At 38.2% G+C, this 17,023-nt stretch overlaps 1 protein-coding gene across 19 annotated transcripts in view; it reads left to right on the top strand.

Moving 5' to 3' along the window:
* Positions 1-17,023, top strand: part of LOC109557336 (platelet glycoprotein 4) — a 92,731-nt gene that overhangs the window by 18,749 nt on the left and 56,959 nt on the right. For 3 of the 19 annotated variants that reach the window (XM_070787686.1, XM_070787678.1, XM_070787689.1), the window contains exons 1-3: positions 12,101-12,208; positions 12,857-12,960; positions 13,467-13,760. The exons of 3 other annotated variants lie outside the window; for them this stretch is intronic. The gene's annotated coding sequence lies outside the window, so the exon portion shown is untranslated. Of the gene's footprint in view, positions 1-12,098; positions 12,209-12,856; positions 12,961-13,466; positions 13,761-17,023 lie in introns of those variants that run through there. 13 more of the 19 variants (XM_070787696.1, XM_070787695.1, XM_070787699.1 and 10 more) reach the window with 12 other exon arrangements.

Below are 17,023 nucleotides of genomic sequence, written 5' to 3'. Positions count from 1 at the left end.
AGGCTCTACAGCACAGGTTCGGTAGTTGTGATGCACAGGCTTAGTTGCTCCACGGCATGTAGTTATCTTCCTGGACCAGGGACTGCGTTGGCTGGTGGATTCTTTATCACTGAGTCACCAGGAAAGCCCCATGGTTTTTTACTAGTTTCATGATACAAAATTGTCTCTTACTTGTCTGATGATAGTAATCACAAAAATATTTTATTTTTTATTCCTTTTTCTTGTATTCAACCTTATTGTTTATTTGTATTTGACTTTTTTCATGCAAGTCAGAAGTATTCCTCAAATGTCTGGTGGTTGTCCATTTATATTTAAGACTGTGGCAAAATGAATACAGATTTCATTCTAGAGTTGCACTGTCCAATATGGTAGCCATGGCACCCCATACCAGTACTCTTGCCTGGAAAATCCCATGGACGAATGGCTGGAATCCCTGGAAGGCTGCAGTCCATGGGGTCGCTGAGGGTCAGACACGACTGAGCGACTTCACTTTCACTTTTCACTTTCATGCACTGGAGAAGGAAATGGCAACCCACTCCAGTGTTCTTGCCTGGAAAATCCCATGGACGGAGGAGCCTGGTAGGCTGCAGTCCATGGCGTCGCTAGGAGTCGGACATGGCTGAGCGACTTCACTTTCACTTTTCACTTTCATGCATTGGAGAAGGAAATGGCAACCCACTCCAGTGTTCTTGCCTGGAGAATCCCAGGGACGGGGGAGCCTGGTGGGCTGCTATCTCGGGTCGCACAGAGTCGGACATGACTGAAGCAACTTAGAGACTATTGAGAACTTGAAATATAGTTAACCCAGATTGAAATGTGTTCTAAGAGTAAAGTAAAAACCAGACTTTTAACACTTTGTGCCCCTGCAAAAAAATCTCATTAATAATTTATGTTTATTTAAATGATAGTATTTATGATGTTGTAGTAAGCAATATATAATATTAAAAGTAATATTACCTAGTTACTTACATTTTCAATGTGGCTACTGGATATTTTAAAGGAATATTTAGCATGAGGCTTGTATCATACTTGCCCCAGACAGTACTACTCTGGATTGAGCAGAAGGTCCTGACCATTTCACTGTGCTCCCTGACCTCCTCTCCACTTCAGCTAATAGTGTCAAGTGTTTTATCTTGTGCCAGTTTCCTTAGAAAGGAATTCTGTAATGTTTTGCTTGATAGAGTTCTGGAATTGGCAGTGGAAGAGAAATTAGTGTGAGGGCTTAAACTTATTTCGACATGGATCTCCCTCATATCCCTAGCTGGGCTTCCTTGTCTTAGGTCCAGAAATCTCTTACTCCATGTTTCAAAAGAGGAAACACCCCATCTTCTGACAGATGAGGAGGAAGGAGAGCAGGCTGTGTAAAATATGTGGAGAGAAGCTTTAGGTTTAGGACTTCCTGAGATATTCAATCAAGTTCAGACTCTGCTTTCCATGCACCCCATGGTCCTATGTGGACTTATAGAGTAGATTCTTTTTGCTGACAGAGTAGATTCTACATGTTTAGAATCGGATTGTAGGATGTTTGAGCAATTACCATTAGTCCATTATGCTTTCTGTATGTTGACGGATTTCTTGTCTTCACTAATCTAAATCTTTGAGCTGAACATGTGTGTTCCTATTTTTATAAATTCTACCTACAACTTTCATTTTAATGAGATTTCAGATGCAAGTGAAAATGTATTCTACCTGCCACATTTAACCAGAGGTCATAATTTTAAATCTTAATATCTTGTTATTCCCTTCTATCTTTTCTGTCAGGTTATGTTCAGGTACTTAAGTCTCCTATAAACTGCTCTAATATGTCCATCTCTCTGTAGATAGGAACCTTTATGGCAAGCCAGGCTTAGCTTGTGCACATGCCTTTTTCCAACCATACCAATTACATTTCTAAATGATTTACGTGATTTATCTAATTTTATTTCCCACGAATCCCACTTCCTTCTACTTTTTTACATTTAACTCATCTTCTAGGGAAGATTAAGGATGTAAAAGTTCTATGAACATATTCTTAGGAATTCAGTCCCCATTGATCTCTTTCTTAGCTAAACTTCTATCATGTGTGTGTTTCCCACAATTTATAGTTTTTTATACTATGATAAGTTATACTGTGAGGTATTAATCCACATGGTTTTATTCTGCCCACTTCATTCTCTTTTCTAACTGCAAGATATGAAGCTGCATATTGAGGGAGAACTTTTAGTGGACCTAAGGAACTGACATTCGGTTACTATTCAGTCTTATTAAAGACTAGGAAAATAGTTGTGCCCTAAGTATGAATTCATCTCACACGTTAGTAAAGTAATGCTCAAAATTCTCCAAGCCAGACTTCAGCAGTACGTGAACCATGAACTTCCTAATGTTCAAGCTGGTTTTAGAAAAGGCAGAGGAACCAGACATCAAATTGCCAACATCTGCTGGATCATGGAAAAAGCAAGAGAGTTCCAGAAAAACATCGATTTCTGCTTTATTGACTATGCCAAAGCCTTTGACTGTGTGGATCACAATAAACTGTGGAGAATTCTGAAAGAGATGGGCATACCAGACCACCTGACCTGCCTCTTGAGAAACCTGTATGCAGGTCAGGAAGCAATAGTTAGAACTGGATATGGAACAGCAGACTGGTTCCAAATAGGAAAAGGAGTACATCAAGGCTGTATATTGTCACCCTGCTTATTTAACTTATATGCAGAGTACATCATGAGAAAGGCTGGGCTGGAAGAAGCACAAGCTGCAATCAAGATTGCTGGGAGAAATATCAATAACCTCAGATATGCAGATGACACCACCCTTATGGCAGAAAGTGAAGAGAAACTAAAAAGCCTCTTGATCAATGAAAGTGAAAGAGGAGAGTGAAAAAGTTGGCTTAAAGCTCAACATTCAGAAAACGAAGACCATGGCATCTGATCCCATCACTTCATGGCAAATAGATAGGGAAACAGTGGAAACAGTGTCAGACTTTATTTTTTGGGGCTCCAAAATCACTGCAGATGGTGACTGCAGCCATGAAATTAAAAGACGCTTAATTCTTAGAAGGAAAGTTATGACCAACCTAGATAGCATATTAAAAAGCAGAGACATTACTTTGCCAACAAAGGTCCGTCTAGTCAAGACTATGGTTTTTCCAGTGGTCATGTATGGATGTGAGAGTTGGACTGTGAAGAAAGCTGAGTGCCAAAGAATTGATGCTTTTGAACTGTGGTGTTGGAGAAGACTCTTGAGAGTCCCTTGGACTGCAAGGAGATCCAACCAGTCCATTCTGAAGGAGATCAGCCCTGGGATTTCTTTGGAAGGAATGATGCTAAAGCTGAAACTCCAGTACTTCGGCCACCTGATGCGAAGAGTTGGCTCATTGGAAAAGACTCTGATGCCGGGAGGGGTTGGGGGCAGGAGGAGAAGGGGACGACAGAGGATGAGATGGCTGGATGGCATCACCGACTAGATGGACTTGAGTTTGAGTGAACTCCGGGAGTTGGTGATGGACAGGGAGGCCTGGCGTGCTGCGATTCATGGGGTCACAAAGAGTCGGACACGACTGAGTGACTGAACTGAACAGAACTGAAGCATGGATAAAAGTGGAAACACAGACTTTAGACATGAACGAATCCCAAAGAGCTGTTGTGATCCGTTCCACAGCCGACTCACTCCTAAAGGCAAGTTCTCTTCTCCCTTTCAACTCTCAAGTGGGAGGACCTCAGAACACAAGTGTTATCAGAGAGAACAAATGTCAGAAAACACTGCCCCAGAGACTATGGCAGTGAAGTATCCAGGGCTGTGTGTGGTACGTAGGCCGCTGTTTAGAAGCAGATTCATGGAGCCCCTTGGACCCTAACACTGAGCTCAAGGCCCCTGAAGGTTATGCAAGTTAGCTGAGAAAAAGAAAGGCACCACCTGCAAAGTGCTCAAGGCCAGAACCAGGGAAAGTCATAGCTGCAAATTTTGAGAGGGCATGCTCTGTGTTCTCATCTCCTTCTCTGAAAATAGCCTGTACTGAGAAAGATGTAACAAGAGTTTTAAACTTGAAATGACTGAGGAACAGCAAAAATGAAATTTCTTAAAAGTGACTAAATATGCTGTATCAGACAGAATGGAGGTTTGAGATAAAATGAAATTTAGTGCAACAAAATTTTGTTTTTGCACACCTGAGTCTGTGATTGTAAAACTCATTTCCATTTCAGTAATATACAGTATGCAGCCATTCCCAAAGTTTCTTTCTCACAAAAAACAAACAAAAAAGAAAACCTTTTCCAGGTAACCATGATTATTTTTCTTTGTTTTAGATTAATTTTATGTTTCATATTCCCTTTGTCAGGTTAAACAGTTTTGTTTCCCAGAGCAATAGAAACTTGGACTTAATTTTTATTTTGAACTTTGATTTTGAAAACTTAACATGTAATATTTTCTCCTTAACCCACTCCAGTATTCTTGCCTGGAGAATCCCAGGGATGGGGGAACCTGGTGGGCTGCAGTCTACGGGGTCGCACAGAGTCAGACACGACTGAAGTGACTTAGCAGCAGCAGCAGGGGACAGGAGATGGTCTTGATTTTGAGTTGATTGTATATACATACACGTGTATATGCAATTTAAGCAAATAATTGTATTATCAAGATGGTATGACAGCCCAATATTTAAAAATGGCTGCTTTAGAAAAGAGTTAGAATTTTGGAAGCTGATAGTTTTCCTAATATTTATTATTTGACAAGTAAAGTTCCCCCCATATTCTGATCTACTTTTATTGGAGCATTCTCTTACTTGCAGACAAGTGTCCTAGGTGATACAACCATAGCTTGGCATTCTTTGACCTTGAGCAGTTTACTTGACCTCTCAGTCCTTTTGCCTCTCAGTACTTTGGTACTTTTCAGTTCAGTTCAGTCACTCAGTCGTGTCCGACTCTTTGAGACCCCATGGACTGCATGGTACTTCTACTATTTGTAAATTAAGGAAACCAACAATTCTTACTTCAAATTATGGTTATGAAGATTAATTTAGATAATCCATATAGAGTCCTTTGAAAGGTGTTTGCCTGCAGTAAGTGCCCTCGATGTGAGCCATTTGTCTTACACGACACACTTTGGGCTTTTAAAAATTGTGCTTCTGATAAGTTTTATCATTTCACACATTAAACACCAAGTGGTTTTCCAAGGAATAAAAAATGGTGATGTGATTATTTTAAAAGTCAGTCAACACACAATAAGAATTTGTCTGCTGCCCTCCAATAAGATTCTAGAGATAAGTTCAATGACTTTTAAAAGCACTCTCCATATGTATACATATATGCCCTCTTTTTTTTGATACCCTTCCCATTTAGGTCACCACAGAAAACTGAGTATAGAGTTCCCTGTGCTGCATAGTTCAGTTCAGTCACTCAGTCGTGTCTGACTCTTTGTGACCCCATGAATCACAGCATGCCAGGCCTCCCTGTCCATCACCAACTCCCAGAGTTCACTCAGACTCATGTCCATCGAGTCGGTGATGCCATCCCGCCATCTCATCCTCTGTCGTCCTCTTCTCCTCCTGCCCCCAATCCCTCCAAGAATTAAAGTCTTTTCCAATGAGTCAATTCTTCACATGAGGTGGCCAAAGTATTGGAGTTTCAGCTTCAGCATCAGTCCTTCCAATGAACACCCAGGGTCTCATTACTTACTATTTTATACATAATATTTGGAGCTCCTTTCTATCTGCTGGATTGGATGCTTCCAGATTCAAAATGATTTTTGCTCAAATAAGCTCAATATTTAAAAAATATAAAAGTACTCATCAGAAATAGCTTTGGTTATATATAGTCAAAGGACGACAGGACATTAGACACCATTTAGGTGGTATTTTCAATTAGACCTAAATAATTATTTGGCCTGTAATCTCATTCTACAAGGTTTCCCATATACCTGAATGTTTATTCGTGGTTTTAAACATTGAAGCTCTGTAAATTTCAGGGTAATAAGAGTCCAGTCCCTGTCTCCAAGGACTTTGGGAGTTACCTATTGGATAGAGGAGAGCAAGACTCTGCCTTTTTTTTTTTTTTTTTTTTCAACACCAAAAACATTTTGTAATGGAGTATAGCCAATTAACAATGTTGTGAAATTTCAGGTGAGCAGTGAAGGGATTCGGCCATATATATACATGTGTCCATTCTCCCTGGAGAAGGAAATGGCAACCCACTCCAGTGTTTTTGCCTGGAGAATCCCATGGATAGAGGAGCCTGGCAGGCTACAGTCCATGGGGGTCACAAAGAGTCAGATATGACTGAGTGACTGAGCACATCCATTCTCCCCCTAACCCCACTCCCATCCAGGCTGGCACATAACATTGAGCACAAGTTTCATGCGTATGCAATAGGTTTTGTTGGTTATCCATTTTAAATACAGCAGTGTGTACATGACTTTCCCAAAGTCCTTAGCTATCCCTTCCCCCCAGCAACCACGAGCTCATTTTCTAAGTTTGTGAAGACTCTGCTTCTTATTACCTAAATTCAGTTGAGCAACAGAGAAGAGGGAAGGAGTCGAGGACACACCGCCGGACAGAGGCCAGAGGGAGGGTTACACAGAGAAAGAATGTGCTGCCCTCATACTGCCTCTGGGTCTGGTAAGGTTAGTACAGCTTAGAATTGAATATGATCAGAAAGCATTATAACTGGCTGGCACCAGTAAAGTAGATTTTAAAATGAATGACCTGAGATTGTGAAGAAGAAAAACTTTTTTCACAGAGATAGCATCTTTATTACCATTATCAATGATACCAGTAATTACAACTAGTTGTTTTAATAAATGCATATATTTCATCTTACTTGATCTCCATGGTATTATGGAATAAATATTGTTATCATCCTCATCTTTTAGAGGAGGAAACTTAAACACAGAGAAGTCAAGCAATAGGTCCAAGACCATTTGGGATACTCACTATCAACCCAGCAACTTGTCTCCACAATCTGCAATCTTACCCACTCACTCTCTGTCCCAAAGTTCCTCTGCAGAACCCAGGCTATCAATGTGTGTCCCAGAGCACATGAAAAAAGAAAAGATCCAACCAACCATCAAGGATCCTGTCCTGTGTGGCCAGAGGCAATTGATCAATAGACATCAAGCCAGGCAAGCTTTTACAAGATAAAACCCCTTTGTGGACAATAGCTATATTTGGGCTTCACAAGAAGTCGATAGTTACCAACTTATTTGCTTGCCAGACCCAGAGCAGTCTGAATTCCCTTTTTTCCTGCAGCCCAAAGGACTGCCCCTTTCCCTATCTCAAGTCTCTCTGTCTCTCTGTCTTTCCTGTCCTCTCTTCTTCATTCTTCCTGTTTACAAAGATAAAAAATACAGGTCACAAAAGGTTATGTGCGTGTGCTAAGTCGCTTCACTAGTGTCTGACTCTGGGCGGCCCCATGAACTGTAGCCCGCCAGGCTCCTCTGTCCGTGGGGTTCTCCAGGCAAGAATACTGGAGTGGGTTGCCATTTCCTACTCAGGGAATCTTTCCGACCCAGGAATTGAACCCCTGTCTCTTATGTCTCCTGCATTGGCAGGCAGGTTCTTTACCCCCAGTGCCACTTGGGAAGCCCTACCAAATATTGTAAGATAATTTGTAGACTTAACCTTTCAAGTCAGATATACCGCCTATATACTCCCTTTTGCCTTTTCTTAGAAAATGTTAATTGTCCTTCTAATTTAATTCAGCACTTCCCCAACTGTCTTTATGAAACACTGTTCCAGTAGATGTTAATAAAGATATCCTAGGGTGACACATGGTCAAATAAGTTTGGGAAATAAGGCATACCAGGACGTTCTCTTGGAGCTGTGTTATGAGAATAGTAAGACTGAGAAATCATGAAGTAAGGAAACTGTTGAATATGACTTTTAATTTAAATATTCTGGGTCCTCTTATATACTGGGCTCAGTTTTGTTTTGTTTGTATTGGAGTATGAAAAAACTTTTAAAGTGAGAGGAACAAAAGAGATTAGAGGAAAATCCATATTTCTAAAAAGTCAACTTCTATGACATAGTGCTACAATATAGACTATTCATATTGTAAGAATGTTTTATGGTAAAAATTATTGAGCCAACAAAGTTTTAATTCAAAATATTTTTCCTCTGTGCTTTCAAATGGAAATAAATTCTCCCCATGTTTATTACCTTTTAAAAATACAATTGCAGTATCGTTTCTGTCTTATTATGAGTTAGCATTTATACAACCTCAGGTTTCTTATTTCCTTAGCCTTGAATATAAATGTTTGCTTTCTCTAACCCCTAACATTCCCAGTAAGATGATATGCTTTACCTGTAGTAGGAGATATTTGTTGTTGTTCTGTTGCTAAGTTGTGTCTGACTCTGCGACCCCATGAATTGCAGCATGCCAGGCTTTCTTGTCCTTCACTATCTACCCGAGTTTGCCCAAACTCATGTCCATTGAATCAGTGATGCCATCCAACCATCTTATCCTCTGTCATCCCCTTCTCCTCCTGCCCTTAATCCTTCCCAGAATCAGGGGTTTTCCCAGTGAATTGGCTCTTTGTATCAGGTGGCCAAAGTACTGGAGCTTCAGCTTTAGCATCAGTCCTTCCAATTTATATTCAGGGTTGATACCCTTTAGGATTGACTAGGTTGATCTCCTCAGGAGCCTAGTAGGCTGTAGTCCATGGGGTTGCTAAGAGTCGGACACGACTGAGCGACTTCCCTTTCACTTTTCACTTTCATGCATTGGAGAAGGAAATGGCAACCCACTCCAGTGTTCTTGCTTGGAGAATCCCAGGGACAGGGAAGCCTGGTGGGCTGCCATCTATGGGGTCGCACAGAGTCGGACACAACTGAAGCGACTTAGCAGCAGCAGCAGGTTGATCTCTTTGCAGTCCAAGGGACTCTCAAGAGTCTTCTCTAACACCACAGTTTGAAAGCATCAATTTGTTGGCACTCAGCCTTCTTTATGGTCCAACTCTCACATCCATACCTAACTATTGAAAAAACCATAGCTTTGACTACACAGATCTATGTTGGTAAAGCGATATTCCTGTGTTTTAATACACTGTCTAGGTTTGTCACAGGTTTTTAATCCAAGGAGCAAGCATCTTTTAATTTCATGGCTGCAGTCACCGTCTGGAGTGATTTTGGAGTCCAAGAAAATAAAATCTATCACTGTTTCCACTTTTTCTTCATCGATTTGATGTGATGTGACCAAATGCCATGATCTTAGTTTTTAAAAAGTTGAGTTTTAAGCCAGCTTTTTCACTCACCTTTTTCACCTTCATCAAGAGGCTCTTTAGTTCCTATTCACTTTCTGCCATTAGAGTGGTATCATCTGCATATCTGAGGTTGTTGATATTCTCCTGGCAGTCTTGATTCCAGCTTGTGATTTATCCAGCCCAACATTTCTCATGATGTACTGTGCATATATGTTAACTAAGCAGGGTGACAATATACAGCCTTGATGTACTCCTTTCCCAATTTTGAACCAGTTCATTGTCCCATGTCCAGTACTAACTGTTGTTTCTTGTCCTGCATATAGGTTTCTCAGGAGGCAGGTAAGGTGGTCAGGTGTTCCCATCCCTTTAAGAATTTTCCACACTTTGTTGCTGTCCACCCAGTCAAAGCCTTTAGTCACAATGAAGCAGATGTGTTTTTTTGGAATTCCCTTACTTTTTCTGTGATTCAGCAGATGTTGGCAATTTGATTTCTGGTTCCTCTGCCTCTTCTAAACCCAGCTTGTACATCTGGAAGTTCTTGATTGATGTACTGCTGAAGCCTAGCTTGAAGGATTTTGAGCATAATCTTGCTAGCATGTGAAATGAGTGCAATTATACGGTAATTTGAACATTCCTTGGCACTGCCTTTCTTTGGAACTGGAATAAAAACTGAACTTTTCCAGTCCTGTGGCCACTGCTGAGTTCTGCAGATTTGCTGGCATACTGAGTGCAGCACTTTAATAGCATCATCCCTTAGGATTTGAAATAGTTCAGCTGGAATGCTATCACCTTCTCTAGCTTTGTTTGTAGTGATTCTTTTTAAGGCCCACTCAACTTCACACTCTAGGATGTCTGGCTCTAGGTGAGTGACCACACCATTGTGATTATCCAGGTCATTAGAAACGTTTTTGTACAGTTCTTCTGTGTATTCTTGCCACCTCTTCTTAATCTCTTCTGCTTCTGTTAGGTCCTTGCTGTTTCTATCCCTTATTGTGCCCATCTGTTCACGAAATGTTCCCTTGGATCTGGTAAGAGACACAGAAATATACCAATATATTTTTTAAAATTTATATTCCTTATGCAGCAAGAAATCTGTATCTTAAACACTTGCCCCTTGATACTTAGTCTAATATTCATTTAAAACATCACTGAAATCCTTCCAAAGATATATATATATATATATATATATATCTATCTTACAAACTTAAATAAATTTAAATTAGCTTTCTAAAAGCTATACAGGTACCAAATAGTAACATAACAAACTACTTGTAAAAGGCATCCAGTATGGTTTTCTTTTCTCAATATTAAGTAAAAATTTGTATGTTTTGAAGCAGAATTTTTAGTTCTTGTGCAATAGAAGTTGTAACTTTTGGCAGTTTAAATAAAAATTTATTTTAAATTCTAAGGTGAATATACATATTGTTCCCTAACAGTGCCTAGAAAAAGTGGACACTCAATTAATTTGAAATTAATTTCTTTAATCTTATATGTTTGTTGCCACAGCAGCTTTTCATAGTTTCTTCCTTGAAGTCACTATCTTCTGGCAGAAACTGCCATATCTTACGAAGGATGGAGAAATATTCTCTGCCTTTATGTTAGACAACGTGTTCTTTGTGTTAGTCAGTACTTGGTAACTGGTCTCTGACTCATGCTTGAGGAAGAAGCTACGATGTTAGGTTCTCTGTGAAGCTTCCCCTTCTGAAAGCTACCCCCTCTGTAGGTTTCTCACAGTACCATAGACCTTCTATTAGACCATCTTTTGTATGATTTCATAATAATTTTTCTATGTGTCTGCCCATTCCATGAAGCTAGAGTTTTATAATTTTTGGACCCAGGAATATCTGGTGCCAAGGAGGAATAGTTTCTTAAATTAAGTAATTCTGTGAACCAATGAGTTTTTAACTATAATTTGTATATGAAAATAATAAATAATTTTGAAACATCAAAGTAGCATAGCACAATGCATCTGCTGAGAGATTTATACTGACACAAGGTAAGGATTTAGATACGGGCAAAAACTGCCTTTCATGATCATGCATCCTTATGTCTTCTGACTAATCTTTGATATTACTTGCCACCTGGATGCATAAACCTAAGGTGATGCATTTCATGAAAATGCTGGAAATCTTAGCATTTATCTAATTTTTTAAATTTTCTCTGTCAGTTGTCTCCTCTGTAGAAATGTAGGCTAACCATACCTAATTACAGAATTTTCTATAGATTTAAATAATAACATGGAAGTATTTAGCCTGACAACTGATCCATAATAATATATCAACAAATACTTGTCCTCCCCTTTATCCTTTCGTAGAATTTTTCAAGTTGTCCTTATAAGGAGGAATAAATAGTATTCTGTTTTTATATTTAATAATTTAATTTAGATAATTTAAAAAGCATATTTAAAATAAAATAAAATTTAAAAAGGCAAGAGCACTGGAACCAGAATAATTTAGAAAAAAACTAACCTCACTCTAGTAACAGGGTACAGTATTTGGGAATCAAAGAGGTGTAAACTATTCCAATTACCCAGGAAATTAATATTAAATTGACTAGCACTTCTGAAAGTATAATGACATACAAAAAATATTAAAGTAATACACTAGCAAATATCAGGCCAGATCCTGGGAGAAGATATGTGAAAAGAGGTGAAATATACAAAATAAAAATAAACAAAAAGAAACATCAGGAGAAAAAGAGAGCAATATTTTAGCTGAGGGGCTTTGTTTTTTTAACTGCTCTTAGGGCAATGTAAGACGAGCATTTCTTCAGATCCCTGAAACTTTATCTGTTAAATGACCAAGATTAGATGACTCTTAAAATTTCTTCACATTTTGTAATAAAAAGTCACGAGCAAGAGAGAAAAAGTGTGTCATACATGGAAGTGGGTGAAAGGTCTTTGAACTAAGAGTCACGGCTATTTATAAATGAGTAAATGTGGATGTCCCGTGAGCCCAGAGCCTTGTGGTTGTCTACTCTAGAATCTTCATGTGTAACTGTCCTCTGTGTCTAAGCTACATCTCTAGAAGATGAGCTCCTTAAGGTAAGTGTTGCTAACCTATCCAAGCCAATTTGGGCACACATTGTTACTGGGTTATCTTGGTACATGTTGGTAGCTTTCAATAAATAACAGTGGGGAGAGCTACAGATCTTTCTCAAAACAGGTACAAAGAAAGCCCTCTCAGTACTGGCTTCTAACAGAAGCAGTAAAGAAGCAGTTAAATAGCAAGGTTCCCCAGCCTGCTCTATGGGATTTGTGAAGTACCCACTCTCTGTCCTTCTAAGTGTCCCAATAGTTCTTGCCTGGAAGTTTCATCGGGGGCACACACAGCATGCTAACTATAGAATTCAGCTAACTGTCCAATCCCACTCAGGCAGCCAGGAATGCCCTGAAATCAAGAGCTAGACAATAAACTTGGTGGGTTCTTATAGCCTGTGATATAAGGATAGAGAGTTAGCCAGTAATTTTTCTGGTCAGTTCATAAATCTTTGAAACCATTAATTTCACCAGTGAAAACCTCTCTGTTATATTTATTGTGAAAATTTCCAGAGTTTAGGAGAAAAGGCAACTAAAATACATATTTTGATTACATGCTAAGTAAACAGTTCTAGAATGAATATTCTCAACTAGGTTAGCTGTCCACTTAGATTAAAAGTATTCAATACTCCATCATTGCATTTTATTTTCAAGGTTTTGAAGTACATTCCAGAAAATCTCACTGGAAGGATCAGGCTTTCTTCTTCTTGATGACAGGATTCTAAGAACACAGTGGACACATAACAGATTTTCATTAAGTATGTGTGTGGGTGTGTGTATGAGGCTACATGTCATCAACATTAATCCTTAAAGAATTAATGCCTTAAGTACTATCAGGAAAATCACATATTTTTGTCTAATTTAGCATATACTGTAATGGCTTGATTTGCTTTTAGAATATATTTATCTTAGTTTCTTCTTATGAGTTGCATATATAATAGCATAGTCAGCAAACATTGCTAATCTTACATGGCAAAAGAATGTCGTAACTAGCATAAACTTGAGCTTGTCCATTTTGCAAAACCCTGCCCAATGCTGCTATCATCTCCAGCTTTCCGCATTCACTGATGCCTTGTTTCTTATCCTGAAGGCCAGTGTGCAATGTTGTTATGTGGTTCCTAGGAAGACTATAAAGTCCTACACAAAGACAAAGGATGAAAACAGTCAAGGGAATTGCTATAAGAAAATAAGTAGGGATATCTCTGGAGAGGGAGTTGCTTCTGTGTTCCTTTAAGCATCACAGAGTAATTGTTTCTTTTTTAAGGAAAGAACCAGGAGAAGAGAAGCTCATTTTCAAGCTAGAGAGCTTGGCAAACACAAGCTGCAGGGTTTACTTTGGTTTAGGAATCCCACTGCCTCACTGGAGTGTCAATCAAAATTCCACAGCCATTCTTGGATACTTGGAGGTGGGGCTGACGGATGTACAGCGGTGATTTGACCCAGCACTTGAGGCAGACACAACAAGAGTCATCAGTGTTAATTTCGTTGTCCTCCAACCAGCATTCTGAAAGTGCGTTGACACTGGTGGCCTTGCACTTTTTCATCGGACTTCCAACTGGTAATTACACCTATATTATCACTGTGAAGTTATCTAAGCTAACAAAGTAGGACTCAAAACCAGTGCCTGTAATACTAAAGTCTCTTACTTTGATCTGATTTTTGCATTGTTCTTGTCCAGTTTAAGTTGTATGTGCATTTTTTCTCTTCTCCTAATGAATAGAGTATATGAGATAGTATAGACATTAAGAAAGCCTGTCCCAAGCTTTTAGATAAGAAATTGTGTCTAAAAGGAAACAGAAGGAGTTGGTCAGGTTTTGTAATTTTGCTATGATGTTGTCAGTAATAACTAAATATTAGATGATAAGAGGACATTCAAAAATATTTGAAATTGTCTAAACCTTCCAACACACCTGTGCTTGTATACATGCTACAATGGAGGAATATCTTAGTAGAGCAATATATTAAAAGATCAAAAACTATCTTTTATTCTAAAGAAAATACATGCCCAGGAAGACTTAAATTATAGATGGCCACTTTTACCTGAAGAGGCAATTATAATGAGTGTTATTGTATATGTTTGGGACTCTCATATTAAGATTGTAAGGCAGAGCAGTTGTTCTTTCCAGTCTTGGAACAAGAAGAATCTATCATCGTCCATGGACAGGGAAGCCTGGTGTGCTGCAGTCCATGGGTTAGCAAAGAGTCGGACATGACTTGGCCACTGAACAGCACCAACCAGTAGAGGTCACAGGCACTTTGTACCGAGACATTCCTGGAATGGATCTAGTCCATTAGGGGTTACTGTGACTTGCTAGACAGGTGACTTTGGAATTTTATTTTATCCTCAAGGTAGGGAAACTCAGTCATCGTACTGTACACCTGACTTGGGCTACTGAATCTTTAATGCAATAGCTAGCAGGATACAAGCAGTAACATTATAAAATTTGCCATTAAATTAAAGCCAATTTTCTCTTTGCAAATCATTGTCACGAGGTTTTTCATGGCAAGAACAAGCTACATAAAATGACAATGGCAGAGAAAACCGGGTATAAGAATTATGTAAAATTTTACAGATTCCACACTTAATCATTTTATTGGTCACATATAATCTTTCTATTAATGACATTTATTTCAGCCTATATTATTATACAGTGTTTTGTAAGGCTTACCTTAATTTTATTTCATTGTGATTACCTTAAAGAGCTGGAAACTGTAAATTAAAATTAGATGCAGTGGTTTGCCTCAGTGAGTACTGTGTCAAGACAGCAGAAATGTTAATAAAAGCTTATTCAAGGGCTAATTCACAACTTTGCTTGCATCTTAGACAGATACAATTCTAACTGACATTTTGGTAGTTAATATTGTTACATAAGTATTCCAGACAATCCATATTTTGAATTAAACTCACAAATAATTGCAGACTTACAATTATGTATGTTACCTAAATGTAAATGATTATAAAACAAAAAAACTGAGAGGCATGCCTTATAGTAATGCTACTAAACAGAGATATATATATATATATATATATATATATATATAAAGTTAAGGACTTTATGAATGCCAGCATTATGTAAATCACTTTGGAGAGTTGGATTATGTGTTGAATCTTGTTTATTCATTCAACACACATTTGTTTGCCCACAACAAACTAGGTATTGATCATTTCCCATTCCTAATTTCATCCACTTTACACTTTGGGTAATCAATTAATTCTCTAGTATGAACATCATTATTTAATAAATTAAATCTATCACTACAGGGGATGTTGTATAAGGGTCACTGCTCTACTGGATAACTGGGGAAACTTCCACTGAGATTGGTACCACAGTTTCTCAGATTTTTCCCTTAAGGATGATGAAAGATCAGTGGACTCCTAAGTATCTCAAGTCTGTGGAGTCTTAGGTTGCTTAGAAACCTGGTGACTATGGGCTTGCTATAGCAACCCAACTTATCAGTGAATGCAAAACTAACTTACCTGGCATTTTGCCAAATCTCCATATTTTTCTAGTATGAATATTCCGATCAGCTCTTCCATCACATGACTGTTTATTAGTCACACAATCAAGCTAAATAATACTACAGTTTACCAAATTTTGAAAAGAATAACTTATAATAGTTAGCAAATACAAGAAAATTAAGCTTAAGCTCACTATGTAATTTTAGTTACTTGAAATGTGTTATGTCACCTGGTTATTATCCCATTGCCTAAATTTGATTATACATACATTAAGATTTGCACTAAATTAGAAGCATGGGAAAGTTGGGCTAGTATTAGTGTATCATCTATGTGATAATAAAAAGGCTCTGCAAATGACTTCTATTAATATTTATAAATCCATAAATTTATCCATACATGTATATGTAGTGTATTTCAATGATATTTTACATTATAAACCCCCTTTTAACATATAAATATATTTCTTTAAAATTATTTACCACATTATTTCTCTTTAAAATCTTATATTTGTAATTTGTATACACAAATATATTAGAAAATTAATTTATTTGAAAAGCACATTTTTCCAATAATGGAAAAGACTGGGGAATGCAATCTCATCGTCAGTCTAAGTATTTGCTCTTTGTAGTATATTTTCAACTCTTTGCCTCCTTTGATTCAAGGCATGGTTTGAGATTTTAATAGTATCTTTCAGTTTATCAGTTTTTACATTGTTGTTCAAGAACAGCAATCTCCTCGGTACCTCTTCATATGTGGGAATTGTATTTATCTTATCTCCTTATTGATTTCGACTCTCATGTTTATCACAGCCAGTAGCACAGGTGGACCCAGCAGCCTTTCCTGAGCCTCGAGTCCTATAAGGTTTTAGTTACTGTCCTTTTCTCCTGGGTTTTGGCATTTATGCATTTTGTTTTGATATTTAATAAGAGTTTGTCATATTAAAAATTCTCTTGAGAATGAAAGAGTCAGTGTGACTTAGGTTTTTATGGGATAAGGATGCATTTGCTACTTTCAACTTTTCTTTACACATCATTTCTACAGAATTGTGCAACTGATAAAATTTTTGACCCCTCTAGTATGTCAGTTTACCTGGGTAGTGCCCATGGTAATGATGATATATCTCATCTTACAGATGGAAACAAGTAGGAAGACAAAAAGTGGGCTATTTTCATTAAATTAACTGCCATGAGAACAGAAAAGCCAATTCTCAGGGGCCCTTGTTTAAGGGTCCAATGACTGGGCTACCATGGCACCTTCAACAGAGGTGCATTTGTGCAACTGGATAAAGGCCTATTTTTTAACAAAATAAGTGAGCAGTCCAGTACAAATGCACTAAATAACCCAAAGGGATCAAACTATTA

This window comes from Bos indicus, chromosome 4 (assembly GCF_029378745.1).
Source record: "Bos indicus isolate NIAB-ARS_2022 breed Sahiwal x Tharparkar chromosome 4, NIAB-ARS_B.indTharparkar_mat_pri_1.0, whole genome shotgun sequence".
Classification (NCBI taxonomy): Eukaryota; Metazoa; Chordata; class Mammalia; order Artiodactyla; family Bovidae; genus Bos; species Bos indicus.
The sequence above is the reverse complement of the archived record's forward strand: the minus strand, read 5'-3'. Positions and strand labels throughout refer to the sequence as shown.